At 39.6% G+C, this 14,280-nt stretch overlaps 1 long non-coding RNA gene across 2 annotated transcripts in view; it reads right to left on the bottom strand.

The window, feature by feature from the left end:
- The window catches only part of LOC106017714 (uncharacterized), a 51,101-nt gene extending 45,544 nt beyond the window's left edge, over nt 1-5,557 (bottom strand). For both annotated transcript variants that reach the window (XR_011807849.1, XR_002403087.4), the window contains exon 1: nt 5,392-5,557. This is a non-coding gene — a long non-coding RNA (uncharacterized lncRNA). The remainder of the gene's footprint in view (nt 1-5,391) is intronic.
- Between the last annotated feature and the right edge of the window lie 8,723 nt (nt 5,558-14,280).

Genomic DNA, 14,280 nt, shown 5'->3' with positions numbered 1-14,280 from the left:
TGCCCAGAAAGATCATGAGATGGCAATGGTGATGGTTGGTGGGGTGCTACTAAAATTCTTTCTAAGCAGACATGGATTAGATGGATAGACATTGATTTGATGGATGGACTACTTAGTGGGTAAGGAATTGGTTGAATGGTTGCACTCAAAGAGTTGTGGTCAACAGCTCAATGTCAAAGTGGAGATTAGTGATGAGTAGTATTCCCTGGAGGTTCAGTAGGGGTACCAACACTGTTTAACATCTTCGTTGGCAACATGGACACTGGAATTGAGTGTACCCTCAACAAGTTTGCTGAGGACACAAAGCTGTGTGGTGCAGTCAACACACTGGAGGGAAGGGATGCCATCCAGAGGAACCCAGACAGGCTTGATGGGTGGGCCCATGAAAGCATAGTGAAGTTCAACAAGACCAAATACAAGGTCCTGCACCTGGGTCAGGGCAATCCCAGGCACAAATACAGGTTGGGTGGAGAATAGATTGAGAGCAGCTCTGAGGCCTTGTGGGTGTTGATTGATAAGAAATTCAGCACAAGACAACAGCATGCATTTGCAGCCCAGAAAGCCAGCCACATCCTGGACTTCATCAAAAGAAGCATGGCCAGCAGGTGGAGGGAGGTGATTGCCCCCTTCTACTCTGCTCTTGTGAGGCCCCACCTGGAGCACTTCTCCTATGAAGACAGGCTGAGAAAGCCGGGGTTGTTCAGCCTGGAGAAAAAAGGCTCCAGTGAGACCTAATAGTGGCCTTCCAGTACCTAAAGGGGGCCTACAAGAAAACAGGGACCCTTTGTCAGAGGCTGTAGTGATAGGAAAAGGGGTAATGGCTTTAAACTAAAAGATGCAAGGTTTAGATTAGATATGAGGAGGAAATTTTTTACTAGGAAGGTGATGAGGTACGGGAGCACGTTGCCCAGACAAGTTGTGGATGCCACATCCCTGGAAATGTTCAAGGCCAGGTCTTTGAGCAACCTGGTCTGGTGGGAGGTGTCCCTGTCCATGGCAGGGATGTTGGATCTGGATGGTCTGTAAGATCCTTCTCACCCAAACCCTTCTATGATTCTATGAACAGGTCTATTTCATTTTGGGACAATGCATTTCAGTCCAGTATTGTCTCCTCTTTCACGTCACTGAAATTAATACTTGACTTCCAGTTTGTAATGCCAAGTGAGCAGCAGATTGAATTCTGAGTCATCTGGCAGGGATACAGTCTCCAAAACAGTAAGTTCAAAGTTTCATCCTCTCCACCTTTCCTGTCTATTTTTCTATCCTTTTAAACGTGGGTGGTTGTGGAAGAGAAAAAAATATGGAATTCTTCAGCTCAAAAATGAATTAATGTTGTTTTCATCTCATGACCTGCATCCTACAGTAACATCTTTGATATCAATCTCAATAACAGGTATAAGTTTTCTTGACTAGTAAATCATGTACATCCTGGAATATCAAATTACCACAATCTGAAAGCATAGGAAAGTGAAATTTGATACCTGGAGCTGAGTCCAATCTTAGTCTGTCTCAAATTAAATGACCTTAATTATTTTCCAAAGACACATTTATCACATTTAACTGGTTTAGCTGCAAGTATTTGCTTCACTGGAAGCTAATATACACATTTAACAACATGCATATAAAAGGGTTCTACAAGATGTTAATCACCTTTTTTTCCTCAGCTCCAAAGTGCAGCTGTTAATCAGATATTTAGCTGTGTTTAGAGCAAGTGATTCATGCATCCATCTAGAAGCTTACCTACAAGTAGCTAAGATTTGATTCTTCAATAGTTTTTATTTTCTGTAAATGAAAGTATGCAGGGACAGTTGCAGCTCACATATCTTCCACATTTGGAGGGAACCAAATGAGTCCCTATACTTTTTTTCCCCCCTCAGAGTGAAGTGAAACTCAAACCAAAACCAAAGGGACATATCTCTTAAGGATTTTTTCGTTCTGATTTGAGCCTCTCATACAAGCAAGCCCCATACACGTGGGCACGAACTAACTAGTTCAGACATTCATAGCTCAGGTAACTTGCCCATCCCATGCTTTTAGTACATCCCACATCAACTTTTTAAGCTGGCTGCAGAGACAGAACTTCTGTACTGCAACATCTTATGTGGCTGCACAATGCCATTCTACTGTATGCAAAAAACAATGATAAGAGATTGTTTCACTAGCAATGCACCCAGCCCTTCTCATTGGGGCATCCAACTGCATGGCCTGTAGCAAACTTTCCCTGCATGACTCACAGGCTTGATTTCCACCCTCCCCCCCAATAACTAGCTGCCACAGAGGGAAAAGATGGAGAGGGAAAACTGACAATATTTCTGCCTCACTGAATTCTGCACATGTCCCCAGCTCAAAAGAATTAATGGAAAAGGAGGGAACCTGGAGAGTGCTCTCTCACAGCCGCCTTTGTGCACTTGTCTGAATTGCAGAGGAATGGGTCAGGTATTGCTCATTAGCTGTTACACTCCCCCTGCTGAAGCATAAAATTTTCTGACCACTGCTCATATTTTGGCAGCAGCAGAGAGAGGCTGTGACTAGAGCTAATGGCTAAATCTGAGGAACAGCCTTGAAGGAATTTGCTTGTTTTGTCTTCCACACAGCAAATCAGATTAAGTCTAGTTTAAGCCTGATGATTTACATTAACATGTCATTTGTCTACATACCATGACAAAATGTTCCCCAAGTTAGAAAAAGGCCATGTTTAGAGTCACTAGTTTTGAAGTCTGGAAATGAATCAGCAGTTTTGAAATTATGCAGACAGACAGACTAACCAAGTTCTGCAACAAAACACTGCCCATGACAGGTCCCCTCTGTTTGCCTCTCCTGCAAAAACCACCACAAGCCAAGGCTCATCTCAAAACAATCCTCTGGCATTTCAGTAGAAAAGAAGTGATTCAGGATCACATGTCCTTAGGCTGAGGTTTGCAAAAAGTCTGATGATACAAGGCTGTTCAAGAGAGAATTGTTGTGAAGAAATCTTTCTCAGGAAAGGAAGAGACAGAATCACAGAAGAACAGGAAAAGGAATAAATTCCCTTGTTTTTATCCTGAATTTGGAGAATACCTCAGAGATTTGGGAAAGGCTCTTCAGAAAAGTCTCCAGGTGAGTCTCCAAAAAAAAAAAGTCTCCAATGAGAGCTGTCCCTCTCATTGTCTCTCTGGAGAACATAACCTTCTACTTTGCCTGGTTCCAAAAATTAATAAATAAATAAATATATATTTTTCTTTGAAATTCCCATCAGAAATGTTGACAGAAGTAGACAAATTCCACATAAAGCCTGTAAAAGGGCTACCAGTGTTTAAGCAGGTCCCTCTACCAGCAGAGTCTTGATGAAAATTATCAGTGGAGACCCCTGAGGTTTGCTATGCACCATAGTGTGCATCTCCACACTTCACACAGGGAAATGTGTCCTTTGGCTTTTTGGTGTCTGAGGGCCCTGCCAGAAAGGACTGCTCCACTAAGAGACAACCATAGTCTTGGCAGTATGTAATGCTGCTCAGCTCCAGCCTGCTATAATATGCTATCCAGGAACACAGAGAACAGCAAAATCAAATTCAAAAGCATGAACCCTGATCAACCTCCTCATTAAGAATGCTCTGGTGATCCTTGGTGTAGAGACAGCCTCTGCAGCTGAAGTGGGTTCTCATTTTTTATCCTCCTACATCCAAAAACCTTGTCTTGAATTCTTACATAATCATTTTTATACATATTGTCTTCTTTAAAAATGGGGAGGAAGGAGAAGACAAGGTAATTTAGACTTCCTGTTAAACTGGAAGCTAGCTTTGACCAAGACCATTCACATCAGCCTGGAGATATCTGAAACACATCCAGTCAAAGCCTATCTGAAAAGTTGTCCCAGATCTTTATGCCCAGTGAGTAACAATCCAGAAATGAGTTGGTGGAGAACAATTTACTGCTTTTTTTTTTTTTCCTCATCTCTCATTGAGCTAATAAAGCTATTCCCTAGTTCTGTATGCAGATATTCTCCCTTAGTTATTGTTCCATAAGCTGGCAGTTATGATGAAAGGCCAAATAATTGATTAAGTTAGATGCTATCAATGAAGTGCCCATAAGGGAGGAGAAGAAATAATCACATTTGAAAACAAAAAGAATGGTACAGACTCCCTGGTTTCCAAATTCAGAGTACTGCAGGAGATATCAAATGTCTTATCAACTGTCTACTACACAATAGGGTCATGCTTTTTTTTTTTTTTTAAATCTATTCCAAAGCATAAAAGCTGAAAGATTTAAATATTATTGCCTTGTAATTCTCATCCAAATGAATCCAGAAGAATCATCATCTATAGTTGTAGTTCACTTAACTTTTTTTTTTTTGCATTGTTTGTTTTGTTCTGCACCTACCCTCCCTATTCCAGATTGTGGCCTCTTCCTTTGCACACAGGAAGTCTGTATTTATTTCAACAAGAACATTGAACCTCCCAAAATTAAGTAGGAAGACAAACAAAAATGGCCATTGACTGCATAGGATGTTTGAAGAGAATTTTGCAGCTCTTTGTTCATTGAAAGAGAAGATATGGATGTTGAGAGTTCAAATATGTAATTGCCTGAAGGCATATAAAGGAAGCCATGCAAGTGACTTGTTTCCAAATGATTTTAGCAGGTCTTCAACCTTGCAGCTCTTATTGAACATATGTTCAGCATGTTACGCAGCAGTACTCCTCATATAATTTGGTAGTCTGTAAATAGGGATCTCTCTAATATCTTGTTCCCACTTTTTAGTACCTTGGACATAAGGGTTTTTTTTGTTGTTGTTGCTGTTCATTTTTCCTCATTGAGTTATTAGTTATACAAAACTTTACAGAGAGGAGAATATAAGAAAGTAATAATTTGTGGTACACACACACAAATAAAAAAAAAAAAAAAAAAAAAAAGAAGCCTATTATATAATGATTTTCTTCACTTTTGTATATTTCATACCCATCTGCATTACAAACTTCCGTTATTGTCCAGCCCTACCCTAATCAATGATGGAGCAAATATTGATTATCTCAGACAAACCTAGGACTGATAACAAGAAAGCAACTGATTTATTTATTTACGTGAGCAAATTGGGAATGTAGCTTATGCTCCTTCTGCATTTTCAAAGGCCCTTTTTTGTCTTTTTGATTTAGTAAATTTCATAGCTGATGAACAATTTGGTTTCAGAATCTAAGAAAACCAAGAGCCTAAAGCATAACATTAACTAACTCAACCATTATAGCAGTCCTTTAGTTTCCTTTTTCAATAAATAAATAAATAAATAAATAAAACATGAAACAATCTAAAATGGATCTTGCAAACTAGAGAAAACTGTGACCACTATGGTAACAACACAATAGGTTATAAATAGACTGTTATTTTTAGAGTTCTGTATCTCTTAATTGCCTATAAACTTACCCAGTTGTGAGCACTTTGTGAAGACTCTGATGAAAGCATGCACTCTCCAAAATTCCACAGGGCATAGAGACTATACATTATATTTTCTGGATATAGCTGACAATAACTGACAGAAGCAGAACCAAAGAAAGACACATATTTTTAAATGCAACGAGAGGAAGAACGAACCCTGTTAGCTCACCCCCCAGCCCCCACTCTGCTTCATGTGGCTCAGCTGTGGCTCACAGGTGTGAGAAGCTGGGGTTGCCTATCTGACCTCAGCCCAGGCTGAATTTCAAATTGCCTCCAGTGAGACCTGGATTTCCACAAATCTGTATATGTTAAAGAGAATTCAAGACAAGTGGGAACATCCTAGTTAAAATTCCTATAAACCAGCTTTTTTCTTCACCAGGCATAGGCTCTGTTGATGATTTATGCAGCTTCTGTCAAATGGCAAGATCCTTTTCACCTTAATAACATAACAGTCATTCTGAGACAAAGAGGGTGTATGCATCTGTGTCTGTGTGCCTTCTCATCATTAAGAGGCAGACTGAAGTGACTGATGTCTCAGTTATAATAAGAGAAGCCAGAAACACCAACAAACACTGACAAGTAATATTTGTTAACAGAGGTTTTGCAAGCCTCTTAGGAAAAAAAAAAAATAACCTTAAAGAAGACATGCAGTTATTGAGAAAATTACTGGGCATTATGTGCTTTCTTTTGGTCCATGGTATCAGTGAGATAAGAGCTTCAGACCGGATAGCAGTTTTCTAAGAGATGGCACATCTTCATCAGAAATGAATAACAACAACTGAGTACTCTGTGGCCTTCCCTTGCCAGCCTCTTCTAGACACACTTCCACAACCCACTGCTGTACCTGCTGCAGCGCTTATTATTTCTCTCATCTTGCTGTCCCTACAACATTCCACATGTGCATTGTTTTTTCAAGTGCTTCCACCAGTTTCCAGCTAGTTGGTTTCCTCCCGCTTCCAAGTCCTTCTCTGTCTTCTAAAGTTCTACAGCTTTGCCTCAACTACCTTCTTCACCCTGTTTGTCTTGATAGTCTATTTTATTTTATTTTATTTTATTTTATTTTATTTTATTTTATTTTATTTTATTTTATTTATTTTATTTTATTTTATTTTATTTTATTTCATTTCATTTCATTTCATTTCATTTCATTTTTTGTTTTATTTTATTTCTACCAGAACTGAATCACCTCATTGGGTTGCATGGCTTATGTTTCTTTGTACACATTTGGTCCTGTAGTGTCCATCTAGCCTCTACATTAGTGCTCATAGGCTCTAAGATGAACTCCGTATGGTCAAAACCAATATCCTTGTAAGCATCAAACTTCCAGCTGAGGAGAAGTCAAAAAGTCTGTGACTATTCACTTAAAAACCACTCATTTATTTACTCCTTATTTTCCAGCAGAGGTGCTCAGATGGCATGGAAACAATCCCTTTTCTCAGGAATCTGTCCAGTTCCCTAAGGCCAGATCTGTCTTGAGCATTTTCTGTGGTTTGATAAATATGGCAGGGAGCCAATGCCTACTTTTTGGCCAAGGACTTTTCACCAGAAATTGAGCAGCAACACAAAATTTATTCAAAGTGGGATCAAGCTTTGCACAGCTGTAAAAAGAAATTTTATCACTATGAGTAACAGTGCCATCTGCTGACTCCTGCTACAACCATATTGGGAGGGTTCCATAATAGATAATTAAGCAATAAATTTTTCCCAAATCCAATATCTTTCTGCAGAAAACAGCTGCTCTCTCTCCCTCTCTCTCTCTCTCTCTCTCTCTTTTTTTTTTTTTTTTAAACAAGTTTTCTTATATGATTCTAGAGTTAAAATATTTTTTCAGTATGACTTCTGAAGTCAATAAATTCTCAACTGTTTTCCTAAGGACCTGAGAGACAGCCATAGGATATTTGAAAACTTTTACATCAGTGCACAATGCATCAGAAAATGTATAGCTCTCCCCAGTTTACCATCTCTCTAAGTGAGCCTGATTAATTGAGATCCTACCTTTCCAGATGAGAACAGAACCCTTGGGGTTCATAAACTCAAACCAGCATTTTTGAGTAGTTCAACCCAGTCTGCACTCAGCTATTTGGAAGATAAGCTGTCAATTCTAGGAAAAGTGGACAAAAAAGTCCTAGATTTATGTGCACTGAACCTACCCCTCTCAGGAATCTAAAACCCAGTTTTTGTTCCTGAGGGATCCAAAACAACAGGAGACTGATGCTGGTGACACCCATTTTGGTTGCCAGCCTCCCAAGTCATGACCAAAGCTTTCGTCATGTTCAGGCACATTGGATGTTTTTATTATGATTTTTTATATATATATTAAAGATAGTAATCAATTATTTTTCAATCAAAATTTTCTTACGGATCTTTCCTTTTCAAATAAGGAATATTACTTCCATATATGGGAGTTATTATCCTTGTTCTTGCCAGGAGAAATACTTTTGTCTGCTGTTCTATTTGCCACAACTAGTTTAATGGAAAACATTTTAAGGATGAACCCTGAAGAAAAAGAGAAAGCACAAAAAAGGATCCTGGTGCTGGGAAGCAGCATAGTTTCAAGACCTGCTGAGTCAACTCAAATCCTCACTTAAACGATGCTATATCACATATCTCTTAGCAGTTCAGAAGAATTTGCCTTTCAGCCTGCTATTGCTAGGCTGATGTGGGCTGGCTGCAAACAGAAGATGCAATTTGCTTCTTCTTCAGATGTTCCTTTCCTGCCACCCCAGATGGCTGAGTAGCATCTACAGATCACACACTATAGAGACCTTTGCTATGGGGATGGCATCACTATATAATTCTATTACATTTCTAAAATATTATCATATCATCATACCAAGTTTGCTAGACCCAAACTGGCAGAAAATGCAAACAAGGCAAATTTAGTTGTCTAATCTTTACTGTGTTAATATGACAAAGCTTGGATGGGACAAGCATATGTAAATTTAAAGGCTGAGACAAAAAATGCAGAAAATATAGAACAGAAACTGCATAAAAAATCTGCCTTAAATATTAGGTGTAGTTTTGGGCCTGTATGCTGTTATGCTTTGTGTGATACTGCCATGTTCTGACTCTGAGGCCATGCTGGTGGCTAAGGGTGAGTGTGGGAAGGTTAATTGCAAACAAATTTCTGAGAGTTATGGCTGTGAAGGAGGGATTTCAGTAAAGACTTTGGCAGAGGTTTTAGAATCCTTACTGAGATCCTGTTAGAGTGTTTATAAGGAATAATTCAATAAGAGAAGACTGAAATTAATAACTCCATCGAAGAGAGCCTTTGCCTATGTAGCAATACACTCCAGCTTGCAAATATGTTGGAAAAGGTTTATATCATAACTTCTTTTTCTGGATCTGATCCACTTGAGTCAATGAGAGTTTTGTAGTTCCTTCCAAGGGGTGTAGGGCAAAACTGACACGGGGCCAATGTTCATATGTGTGTATTGACGCTTCCATCTGGTAATGTGAAAGGAGGCTGTATGCTTTCCCTTCCAAAGTGGAAAAGGGAACTTGGGAGGTAGATTGAACTGTCATAAACAGTTTGATGGTAAATGAGGAAATAACTCTCTGTCTTGACTTTCTCCCTTTTCTGCACAATTTGTTGTGCAGAGAATACATATCTATTTATTATTTTTCTCCTCATTTGGCTTGCTCTTTAAAAGAGGAGAGGAGAAAGAATTTCATTGCTTAGAGAAGATCAGTTAATCCTAAGTAAATCTTGCTTGAACATCCACTGCCAATCCAGACAAGGGTCTCTCAGGCTGTGCTACAATAAGTACACTCCAGGGAGAAATATGCCACTGAATTTTCAGTGTAACATCTCTGACTCTTGGTCAGTTTGTCACCTTCTAAAATTACTAGCAGAATTCGTCCCTGAACAGATGCTACTTATGAAGTTCATACATATTCCCAGATTTCTGCCTTGGCTGACCTTGCTCTTCCCTATCTCATGTCATTGCAAAGGGGGTCTTCATCAATTTTTCAGATTAATTTTTGATTTCTAATCCTGTTCTCTAGCACATCCACAGTATTTCCTAGCCTGGTGCAAACTTCAAGAACTTCAAGTTTAATACCCTTATGATGATGTGGTCTGGGACAAACATGCTGCTCAGGATGTCTTCCATATCGGAACTTGGAAGATCCAGGCCGGACTGCCAGTCCACAAAATCATTTAGAGGTCTGGGAAAGACCACAAATATAATTCTGGAGTATGTATTGAGGCTCACTGGGTAATGAGGTCTGTTCAGCAGGAAGCAGTGGGTAGGATCCAGTTCTGCTCGGATAGCTGTATGATGGATACTGGCCATGCTAGGAATCATGACAGGGCACCTCACCTGGTCCATGAGAGCTCCAGGAGAATTTTTATGGAGTTCCTCCCAGGAATTCAGGGAACACCACATACCCAAAAGTTGATAAAGTCAGTCCATCTTGGACTGACACAGTAAATGTATGTCATTCTGCCCTGTATTATTCATAAGTGACCCTGGTACCAGCTAGAAGTGTGTGTGTATGGCTTCTCTAGTTATGTTTGGTGAATGCACTTGGAAACTAACACAATACAGGTCAGTGTAAGGCCAGAGGCTGCCCAGGTACCCAGAGACTTCTAAGGACTGTCAGTGGCATGGAGGCACTTGTCTTCTGCCCTACCTCGAGGAGAAGGGATGGGACATCACCTCTGGTGCAGAAAGTCATAGTGTATGTTTCACAGGGATTCAGTGTTCCACAACAGTGCCTCCAGATTCAGAGTACAGGCAATTGTTTTGGATTCTCTCTAAAGGGTTTTCTGAGTCATTACAAAAATTATGAGTTCATCTATTCCTCTCTCTTTTTACCTTCCTCTCTCTCTTGACTTTCTCTTTTCCTTTTTCTTACAACTTCTTTCTTTATTTTGACAATTTGGGATTTGATTTAGATCCAGGTTAAGATAATTTGATGTAGCAACATGAACTGTCTAGAAAGATATTTCAGCTCATCTTAAAATAAACAGCTTCATTTGGTCAGCTGAATAGTTTTTCAGGCTCCATATCCTGAATTTGCTAACTTTCCATTGACTACACTTGGAATTTAGAGACCCAGTTTACATTTAGACGACTATGTTGAGGTATTTTAATCTGAAAATTGATCCTACTCCTTTTGCAATGACTCTTTGTTGTAGGTGAGGTCATTATGTAAACTGACTACTTTGAAGATTACCATTATCTTCTCCAGGTAAAATGAATACACTTCATCCAGATTAGTCTGTTGGCTTTCAACTGTCTGGGCTGCCTTGTTCAAGTGTGGTCTTTAATTACACGTTTGTTTTATTTTCCCACCATCATCACAACTACTATATAAACAAAGGTATTTTCTCCTGAGGGATACCCGTACCAGCAGAGACTAGTTTTCCACAGCTTGTCTATAATTGTCTTCCTAGCTTCCTACTTCCAGTTTTTATCAGAAGAGTCTATATCTCAACGTCTTCATTTCTGTAATGGAAAATATAATTCCTCTCATTCATAATTATAACTTTTTTAAAAAATATAATTTGATAGGAAGAAAGACAAATTTGCATACTTTTTAATTTAACTGGCCTCTTTTAATTCCTCACAGAAAACTCCTTCCTGCTTAAAGACATCTTTAAATCAAGCAGCTTCAGTGCTAGTTTAAGCATGACAGAGTCTTCCCCAGCAACTTCTGAACCAAAACATTTGCAGCCTTTACTCTTCATATTATTTTTTTCTATGGTAAATTTTACAGTGGTCCACCTGCCTGCCCATAGTGATAAGACACGTCCATGTCTCTTTCCTTGCCAATATTCACTTCTGTCTCATTCAGGAGAAGATGTTGGAATCTCCTTCCACAGCTGTAGTCACCATACGTGCAGTGTATGCACGTGGTTTAGGGACATTAAGAGGGTCAGATGTGGATATGGTGTTCTGGTTGCATCACACATTTATATTTTTTGCCCGTCATGGAGACAGAGGAATTTGGAGCTAAATCTCCAGTCTTTGTTTATGATCCTTGTTTTGATGACTGACTACATAATTCAGATTTATCAGACTGGGAAGACCACAAATTGTGAGTTAAGTCCCAGTACTATTAACTGGAGTTGTCTACTTTTTTCAGCAAAGTATTGCAGGAGAAAGAATACAAAAGAGAAGGCAGCAGACTCTGCTGATGTGCTGCAGAGGTGCTATTGTTCTGGCACAAGTTTTTGTTTTATTTTTGGCTGTTCACTGAATTCATCCTTTTGCACTTCAGATTATGCAACACAGAAAAAATAAGAAAACCGACATTCTTCTACTCTAATACCTGTGTAAGATTTTAATCCCCAAATTTCTATTTATAAAACTGAACACAGCTTAATCAAAAAAAAAAAAAAAAAAAAAAAAGGAGACTGCATCTACTTAGATAAAAAAAATGTGAAAAACTATTTCAGCTACTTTGACTAAGAAACTACTCAAACTAGGAACTTCTCAACACTTAAAACTTACAAATTTTAAAAAATATAAAAATGAACTCTTTGTCCTGGATATTTCTTAAAAAACATAAAGTAAGTCAAGAATGATTTTAACTGTCCTGTTGGCTCATTACAATCTATGAATTTGCAATTTTTTGATTGCTGGTTCTAGTTTCCTCATGGCATCCTCTACAGCAGATTTCGGCTGCATTGCTGACAGCAATCAGGGTTTTACAACATCTCCCCCACGTACAGGGTACCACATTCCCATGTCCCTCATCCTTGTGCCATGGTAGTGACCATGCATGAAGCTGGTGCTGTTTATTTAGAAGTCAAACATCCCAGGTGGAAACTATGGGGAAAGGCAGAAGACTGTACAATCATGAGGAGAAGACATGGAGGCAAAGTCCATATAGACCAGTCTGGCCCTGTTTTCACTGCACTGAAAGTCAGCATCACAGTGCATGCAGGGATGCTGGCTGGCTGTTTAGTTCCAGTGCCACGTGCAGAAGGGTTTACCCTTAGAGAGGGGCTGCATCAGAAGTTGTCTGCAGTGAGGAGTACCAATAGTGCTGCTCACTGACTCCTCGCTGCAGATGACTTCTGATGCAGCCCCACTCTGAGGCAGCTTGGGCCTCTATTTTTGTCCCTTTTCATTTGCTAGCAAAGTCATGAACACAAGATTATTTCTTCAGATGTCAGCAATACCCAGTGATTATTCCCCTGCTCACTTATAACTGTTTAGTAGCTGAATCACTTCCCAGCCAGCAATTGTGAGCTCAGAGATGGAGGCATCTGTTCACACAAACCGAGGTGTGGGAACAAATTAACTCTAGGTTGGAAAGAGGTGAGGGGGAAGGGGAAGACACAATTTAAACACAAGTATCTTAAGCCCTAAGGCAGGCAAGACAGCCCAGCAAAATGCCACACACTGCCCTGCAATGTTATTTGAGAGGGACTTCTCAAAATCACACAGGAGAGGTTTTTGAAATTACTAATTAAAAAAATCATGAACAAAGGCAAAGCTGCACAGTTGTACCTTATTGTCTCTTGCCAGTCCAATTCAGATTATCACACAGTAGCTTCATCTAAATGGCTTACCAAATTCTGTCACTATGCTTGGAAATATGATTTGATTGTTCTGGTGCAATAAAGCTTTCAATGGTTTGAGATGATTAAGGACTCATCAGTATGGATTTTCTGGGTTCTGCTGGCTGAGATGCCCCTGAGCCTCTGAGTTACTAAACAGGAAGCCCTGTTGTTTTTAGGTTTGTTTGTTTGTTTGTTTGTTTGTTTTTCCTTTTTTTTTTTTCTTTCTATTTCTTTTGCTCTCTTGTATGGCTACTCGCTGTATTTCCTAAATGCAACAGACTGCCTCTCAGCATCCGAGCTGGCTTCCCACCCCTCTTTCTCTGATGGAAGCCTATTCAAGAACAGTCTTCACAAGCTTTGCCCAAGGCTGTTATGTGGTCTGATAAAAGCCTCATGGACAAACACACAATCAACCATTTAAGCATCTTTTCCTGGGGAATACTCTGCATTCCCGATGGCAATTTTCCTGAGGTTAATTAGAATATGTCTAATCTTCATTGTATTTCCATCACCACCGCTTCCCTACAAGCTGTTTTAAAGCAACACAGATCTTTACAGATCTTACCTCTGACAGGGACAGCTTTAGACTTGGCAAAGGATGGGCAGGGAGGGGAAGGGAGGAGCAAAGAGGAGACAGGATAATGGTTAAGCCTGAGGCAGAAGCAACAGTGAGCATTTGTAGCCATGCAGAATTCAACCAGGAGCCCCTCTATTGAAGCCCTTCACACAAAATCTCTCTCACAGAATAACGCATACCCCTGTAACACCCTCCTGGGTGCCCTACAGCCAATGCTAGATAACAGAAAGAAACAAGCCTCCCAGCAAACAACCCCCAAGTCCTAGCATAACTTTTAAATAAAACAGAAAGGCCTCAAAATCAGATTTATTTATTTATTTATTTATTTATTTATTTATTGTGACCTTTTTCTTGCAACATGCCTGATCTGGACAGCCTCAGGCCTTTTTTTTTTTTTTTTTTCAGAAAAGTCTCCCCATGACTGTTGTCAGTGTGTAATTGCCTTCAGCAGCGGATATATGTCAGCATTCCTGCAGTCTTTTATATCTATGCATTAGTTTCAGGATCTCTGTATGGACAGTTAATGATCTCATGCAACAGAGTATAATGTCTCTGAATCCACAGGAACTATAAAACACGGACATTTTGCAATGTGGTTTGGGCTTAGGTTGGTACATGTGGTGCTTTGGGTCTGTATTTGGTTAGGTTTGCTGTCCTCCAGACACCAAGAGTCAGAGGAAACTGCTGTGCTTGCTGGCATGCGCATGCTGTGATGCAATTAACAGTTACCACCTTTTTCCTTTGAGGTTAAGAGCTAGAAGCAACAAATTAAATGTTG

The sequence above is a fragment of the Anas platyrhynchos genome, chromosome 3, assembly GCF_047663525.1.
Source record: "Anas platyrhynchos isolate ZD024472 breed Pekin duck chromosome 3, IASCAAS_PekinDuck_T2T, whole genome shotgun sequence".
NCBI classification, from domain to species: domain Eukaryota; kingdom Metazoa; phylum Chordata; class Aves; order Anseriformes; family Anatidae; genus Anas; species Anas platyrhynchos.
This window is presented reverse-complemented; position numbering and strand designations above follow the sequence as displayed.